The sequence below is a fragment of the Apteryx rowi genome, unplaced genomic scaffold (assembly GCF_003343035.1).
Source record: "Apteryx rowi isolate R43461 unplaced genomic scaffold, aptRow1 scaffold_41, whole genome shotgun sequence".
Classification (NCBI taxonomy): Eukaryota; Metazoa; Chordata; class Aves; order Apterygiformes; family Apterygidae; genus Apteryx; species Apteryx rowi.
The window spans coordinates 404,246-411,441 of record NW_020450621.1 but is presented as its reverse complement, the minus strand read 5'-3'; positions in this window follow the sequence as shown (position 1 = coordinate 411,441).

Sequence of the window (7,196 nt, the reverse complement as noted above, 5' to 3'; positions counted from 1 at the left end):
GAGCCCCCTGGGGCTGGGCAGGAGGCTAAATATTGCCTGCAAAAGCCGTGTTTTTCTTGGAGCATGATTTGGTCTATAGAGAGACTGTAAATATGTTTTTTTTTAATTCATTTCCCTGGGGTGTGTGGTGGATTCTTTCCTACTATAAATGCAGAGGATGCACATGTCAAGGAAAAAATGTTGCGGTAGGGCAATATATGTAACAACAGGTAGTAATTTTAAGATATTCCGATTTAGGGGGCTTTATGGCTATAATGAAGGTACATGCTCGAATTCATTCTGTTCCTCAACAATCATGAGAACGGGTTGCTATTACTGAACAATGGCCAGGATCGCTCTGAAGTAAATTACTATGTCCTCTTCCCATTAAAACTCCTTTTTTTATTTAGCAAGTAACTCGTTTATTGTTAGCTGTAATACTTAAAATACAATTTTCCAAGTGTAAAAGCTGGAAGAGTTCCTTCTGATTTTTTATTCATTTTTAGTATCTCCTTAAATGTCTGTGGTGATCATTTTCTCACTGGTTACAATCACCAAATTCATCTTGGTTTCTGGCAATTTTTACTTTTTTAGAAAAAGTATTTCATTATTCTTGATTATATTCCTATTCACTACACTGATGTGTTTTGTTTGTTTTTTTTTAAAGAATTTTTCTCTTTTTCCTGAGCAATTCAGACACCTATGAATATGCATGTTGCTGTATTGTAGTTTAGACAAAGAGCAGTTAAGATTATTTTTGAGTTATTCATGTGTATTTTCAATTTTTAAACTGGATTTGGTTTTGGAAATTTTATTTTTTCAGGTTTAGTGCAGTAGGATTACATCTCAGAGTCCTCTGATGGTTCCTGTTCAGTAGCAAAATAGCAAGTGGTGAAAGGATGGAAGGTTTTTATTCCCAAAAGTCTCTGAACTCTTTTTTTTTTTTTTTTAATCCAGAAATTTTGCCCGGGTAGAAATTAATCTTTTGCTTTTGGTAGGAATTCTGGATATACAGTAGCCCAGATAAATCTATCATGAATATTTTTGCTAGGATTCTATGGTTTTGGCTATTTCTGCAGTGCCTGCACCAATCATCCATGTATTGTGTTTGCACCAAATCCAAAACTTAGACTTCTGAGATGTGCTGCACCATCATTGTGTTTGTATGCACTATATTTACTTTATTAGAAAACACTTGATGAATGAACATACTGTCAGGAGTAATGAACTGCACATGTTGTGCACAAGAAATCTGACATCTCAAAAATGCCAGATTTATTGCATGTACCCAGACTATTTGCACAGAAGGTATGTAACAGAACTAGTGCTTTTTAGAAGCACACATTGATTTTTCGCTCTAAAAAATCCTGGACTGATATATGATAGCTGCAGGTTGGGCTTTCTAGCCACTACATGTATGTCGTAAGCATATTAAATCTTTCTTGTGGAAGGTTGTTTGGATGGTATATATTATTTTGCATGTTTTTTGTGTAGCAGAGCAGGTTCACTTAAGTGAACCTTGAATGTTGGCTGTAGAACGAGTTACCGTTGTGGATGTGTCAGTGATAGCTGAAAGCCCAGGAAGCTGTGGCTTAATCAGAACCAGGGATAAATTAGTAGCACAAGAGCATGGGAGCAGAAATCAGAAATTTTTTGTATGCTGGAATCTGTTTTCTGCCACATACTAGCCCTCCTGCCTCTTCTTGTAAAATTACCCTTAAACCAGTCTTCTGCAAAAGTTGGATTCAGCAGTCTGCAGTGATTGATGAGGAATGATTGTGATTATGCTGAGAGAATCTTGATTCTTCTACTGGAGCCTAGGAATCAGCAGCAGATGCTGTGGAARATGATGCTGTGAATTATCTTTGAATGTTCCCTCTTACTCAGAGAGTAAAGGAGTAACATCCCTTTAGATCAACAGGACTCGCTTTCTCATTCTGTAGTTTTTAAAGACCTATGAGTTTAGGAAAGATTCAAATCCCAATTTTTTTTATTAAATGACACTTTCATACTTCTCTGAAAATTCCTGTTGTGTTTTTTTTTTTTTTTTTCAACAAAGCAATTGGAAGCCAATCGGAACTTAAATTAGAATGGATTTAGTGGAGTTAAAATAGAGTGAAATGCATGGTTTGGTCTTCAAATACAAAGCTGTAATAGAATATTCTATACTGTCAGTAAAGAAGTTGTTTGTCAGGCTGTACTAGAGAACAGCCTAGCGAGTGCTCTGGGAGTAGAGAGCAATTGCCCTTAATTCCCTAGAATTTAATTGGATTGTACTTCGTGCTGATTGCATCCAATCAGCTAGGATGTAACAGAAGTTTGGCTAAAACTGTAATGTCAAGCTCATTAATTACATGGTGGACATAATCTGAAGGAGGAGCTGGCAGCTTGCTTTGTAAATTAGAGGTTAATTGTTCTGGAGGAAACTCAGCAGGACCGACAAGACATTGCATTCCTAAAGATGCTACAGGGCATTTGTTTGCAGGAGGCACTGACTCCCAAATCCTGCGCGTGTTGGAACTCAGTGAGAACCAGGATTTGGGAGCTGCTGCCTAACAGATTTTCTTTTCAGTCTGCTGTGAGTCCCAGCTCCAAGCCCTTAGTAAGCTGCTGCTTGCCATCTTTGGCCTCTCTGCCGTAAATTACTGCCCCCCATTTGAAATAAACTATTGAGTCATGCCCCAAATGCACTTCCAGAGGACTATGAAAAAAAGCATAGCCATATACTGAAGTTGTTCATGCAGTGCAGGTCTTGCCTGCTGAGATGAAGGCAGTGTGTACCACAGAAGGCCACGTGGCAGAGTGGGTTGACTTTGCAATAATCCTTTCTTCCCCACCTCCATTCTTTTCCCCCATGTATCATTTGTTCCTAGTTGAGTATTTTAAAAAGCGTTTGCAATATGCTTTTGGGACCGTTCCCTTCCCTCTGTGCTGTTGGGGTTCACCAAACATGTTGGCTTGCCTGCAATATCCACAGTGGTTAACTTCTTGTTTAAAATAGTGTTTCTTTCTGTGGAGGAGAAGACAACTGGCATGCTGGGCTGCAAAATATTTGGTGAGTCATCAGTTGATACACACCTCCTGAATAAAAAAGCACTGCAGCTGCTAATTTCTGTTTACTGCTTGACAGTATGTACAAGAAAAGAAAAGGTAATTGGTATGTGCAGCCTTTTAGGGGTTGGTATATATATATATATAAATGGAAAATATGCATTAGGGCTTTTCAGGCTCCAAGCCTCTATTTGTGTGAAYGTATGACAAATGTGCTGTGGACTCTTCCCCTCCCTCCCTTCCACTATATCCTTGGAGAGCCTGAGAGGGTGGTTCAGGAAAGATGTAGGAATTTCCATTACAGAAGGAGATGATTTATAAGACAGTCATGGAGATTTGTTGTTACTGCTTGTTTTTCTCTTAAATATAACTCGCCCTAAGAGAGAGAAGTGTGTTTTTAAAAAATTCCTCAGATCAGCTGTATGAGCAGATAAATGTGAATGGAATGAAAAGTTCCATCATCAAAATAACAAACTGAGGCCTTAAGAGCAGAGTTTAGCCATTTGTCTGATAATGTAAAGACATTGGAATCAATGTCATTGATGTCTGTTTACTTGCAGAGTTTATGCCTTCATCAATTAATTTTTCACTGTAATCATAGTGATTCCAAGGGCATAATTTGGGGCAGAATCTGAATGAAACTGAGACCGAAGCCAGAGGACCTGTTCTACCTAATTTGGTGCAGAGAAAGAAATCAGAGAAGTTTTTTGTCCTCAGAGTTTAATGTTTGGGCTTTGTCTGCCTCYCTTTTGGATATAAAGTATGCCATATTACCACTGGGTCTCTTCAGCATAAAGCTTTGGGAGGATGCTCATTTTTGGTTGATTTTAATAATGAGAAGAAAATATGCTCTTTGTGAGGGTAAAAAAAGTGTTTTTCCAGTAAATATAGCTGCCACTTCAGATACAAAAGTTTGAGAGTCCTTTTTTTTTTTTAAATCCTGATCAAGAAGTTGTTGTTATTATTTATGTATTTATTTATTTATTTTACAACTCTGACTTATGTTTAGCCTAGTTCTGTTTGGTACAGTAAAAGAGTAATATGTATATCATTATTTCTTATTCTTTAAAAAACAAGTACTTTCAGCCTGCCTCTCACAGGGATATCTTAATGCTTGAAAGTGGATGCAAATGCATTTTCTTTTGTATTATTCAGACAGGTGATGGATTAAAGATTTGTGGGCATATTCTAGCTCACTAGTTCCTGTATAAAGTATAACCATGAACTGCCCTCAAAATAAACTGGGGCTTGGCACAGATTTGTGTTTTAAACATGATTACACGTAATTGTCAGATAAGTGGAAATATTCAGGAAAGTGGAAACATTCCAGAGTTCCAGTACTCAAAACAGACATTTGAAAAGCATTATTTCTACTTTTTTTTTAACAATTGACAAGCAAGTAACTCTTCAGATTAACAAAAAAAATTACTTCTAATTGCAAAATTTGTTGTTATGAAAATGCTTGTTTTTTTTCCCACTCTTCCTTTGTGAACTATTGGAAAAATCAAATAAATACAATTTCAGTAAAGCAAGATATGGTTAGTTTGTATTTTAACATTTTTCTTGTGACATCTCAAAGCACTCCACTGAAATTTGTGGTTTAAATCCCATGAGACACTTTTGCATTAGATAGTTTATAGCAAATAGCTTTGATAGGATTGGAAAGCTGAGGTATAAAGAATTTGAGTAAGTTGTCCAAATTTCTAGGGGAAGTCTGTGTTGGAATTGGGGTTAGAGTGCTAGTTTCCTGATGCCCAGGGCTGCACTCCAGCTGTCTAGAATGTTGCTTCCACAGTAGAAGTACAAATGACTGCATGGTCTATCTCCAATTCGAAACTGAAATACAAGCTCTGACAGATGGAGCATCTGGAAGAAAAGCATGCTTCTCCGTCTAGCTGTATGTTGCAGTTCAAGCAGTATTCTGTTGCATGCTAACTTCTACAGGAAAACACTGGAGCCCGTGAAACTGTAGTTTATTGTTGCAAATTTATCTTCTCCACCTCCAAGAGGAGGACTTTGGTTCCATAAAGTAGTGACTGGATTATAAAGAGGTGTAACTATTTGGATGCGTGAGTATGTTAGAAAGAAAATTGCCTGTCTGAAACTGGGAGTGTGGTGTTTTGGTGTCCATAGGGGAACACTACAGGACACTTTGTACATACTCTTCAGGTTGCACTGTGTTAAAAATACCGAGGAATGATATAGCAGTATTCATGAGCTTACTGCTTTATTTGCAATCCTGAAATAGGCGTGTTAAGACTTTTTTTTTTTTGAGAGAGAGAGAGAGAGATCGGTAGACCAGTATTGCATCATACCCATACAAATAGATTTTATTAGTCAAGGACTTGTTTTTCTTTTATTTTGAGTAGAAATGTAACACATAGATGTAGATTCTCTTTCAATTTAGGGCTTACATTTGGCTGCAGATTATCCAGAGTAAGCCCTGTGTATATGATGATTCTTCTGACTGATGTGCTTTGGCAAAGTGGGGTGGATTTCTTTTCCAGTAAAACGATGGCGTAAAGACCTTTCATGAAGTTGTAATTTTACGTGTACTGATACTTTGTGCATACAGCTCTATTTTGGTTGTTTCTTTCTGTCTGTCTTTTTAAAAACTTATTTTGTGTCAATTTGACACTATTTGGGATTTACTGAGGGTTAACAAGATTTAATCCAAGAAAATTTTTAAATTATGTTTGCTGAGAAATATGCCACAAGCAAATGACAAGAAGGTTGTAAAGGGCTTAGCGCAGAGTTTAGGCAGTAAAGATATGCATTATGGTAAGGTTTAAAAAATGATTTTTTTCTGTAAGCTTTTGTTCAGTTGCTTGCAGTTTTGTTTTTCTACTGGCCTAACACCTGAGGCTGGATATGATGCACTGATGCTGCTCATTCTAGAAACCTGCTGCATTTATTTTAATGTTAATGGCATGTGAAGGGTGAGCACTTACTCCATAGATGACCCCTCTCCCTCAGCTCCCTGTGTACTGCTTTTAATACATGCTTTGCAGTATTGTCAAGGAAGGCAAATGGGCTTTTGTTCTCATGTGCATATTATCACCAGGCTGGATTACAGGACTCGGAGGAAAGCTCAGGCTGGCTGAAAACCCATTCCAGTCTCATCCTCATGGATTTTTTTGTGACTCTACGGTAATATTTGTGTGAGGATAGGGAGAGGGCAAGGCCAGCTAACACTGCTGTGGATCTGAGGGCAAAAGTACATGTCTCTTCAGGCTCGAAATATCATAAAAGCAAGACTAAAGTCCACAGAATGAATGACTTTCAAGGCCTTGCTGCAGGGCAGTGTGTGGTACCTTGCTTGGGGTGGGTGCTAGTGCAAAGCAAGAAATGACCCTTGTCCATAAACTGCCACTACTTCACAGAGCCTTCCACCACCATTGCCCCTAGACTCAAGTACAGCGGTGGTGTATTTATCTGCATGCACACTCGGTAGTTACTGCAAACCCCTGGGAGAGTGGCCAGCTTTACCGCGGCGGTACCCCCGCAGTTACCGCCCGTCTCCGCTGGAGGGGCTGGGGCTCGAACCGGCGGCTTCACGGCTCCGTCACGGGCCCCAGCGCTGCCCGTGCGGCTGACTCGTAAACACGCCGCGATTCTGCTGCAGGGTAAACAGCTGCGTTCCAGCGGGGAGGCGGGACTAAGTGTGATTGATGAGCGAGAGAACCAATGGCGACCTTAGAGCCACCTAGCAACTGAGCCGCTGTGTCCCGCTGGGAACACGAGGAGGGGGGCGGTCGAGGTCTGCCTCCCTCCAATGGGAGCCGAGGAGGGCGGGGCTAGTGCCTTTTGGTACACCAATAAGTGAAAGCGGTGGGAGAGCAGCCCCCCTCGGAAGCGGGAGGGGGCGGAGATAGTGTCTCGGAGCACCAATGAATGCTGAAGAGGGCGGGAACGGTAGCAAACCGGCCAATAGCAGGGCGGGGGGCGGGGCTCAGCGCTTGTCACAGCGCCGTGGCCGGAGGCCGGCTCCGCGCCCCTCGCTCGGCTGAGGGGCAGCGCGAGGCGGCGGTGACGCGCGGTGCTGACTGACCCCGGCGGTGGGGGGAGCGGGGCGGCAGGAGGACGGAGCCCCGCCGCTCTTCCGCCTCGCCGGACTGCGCCGAGCCGCCCTCGGGGCGGGGGTCGGGCCCTCGGCCGGGGGAGCC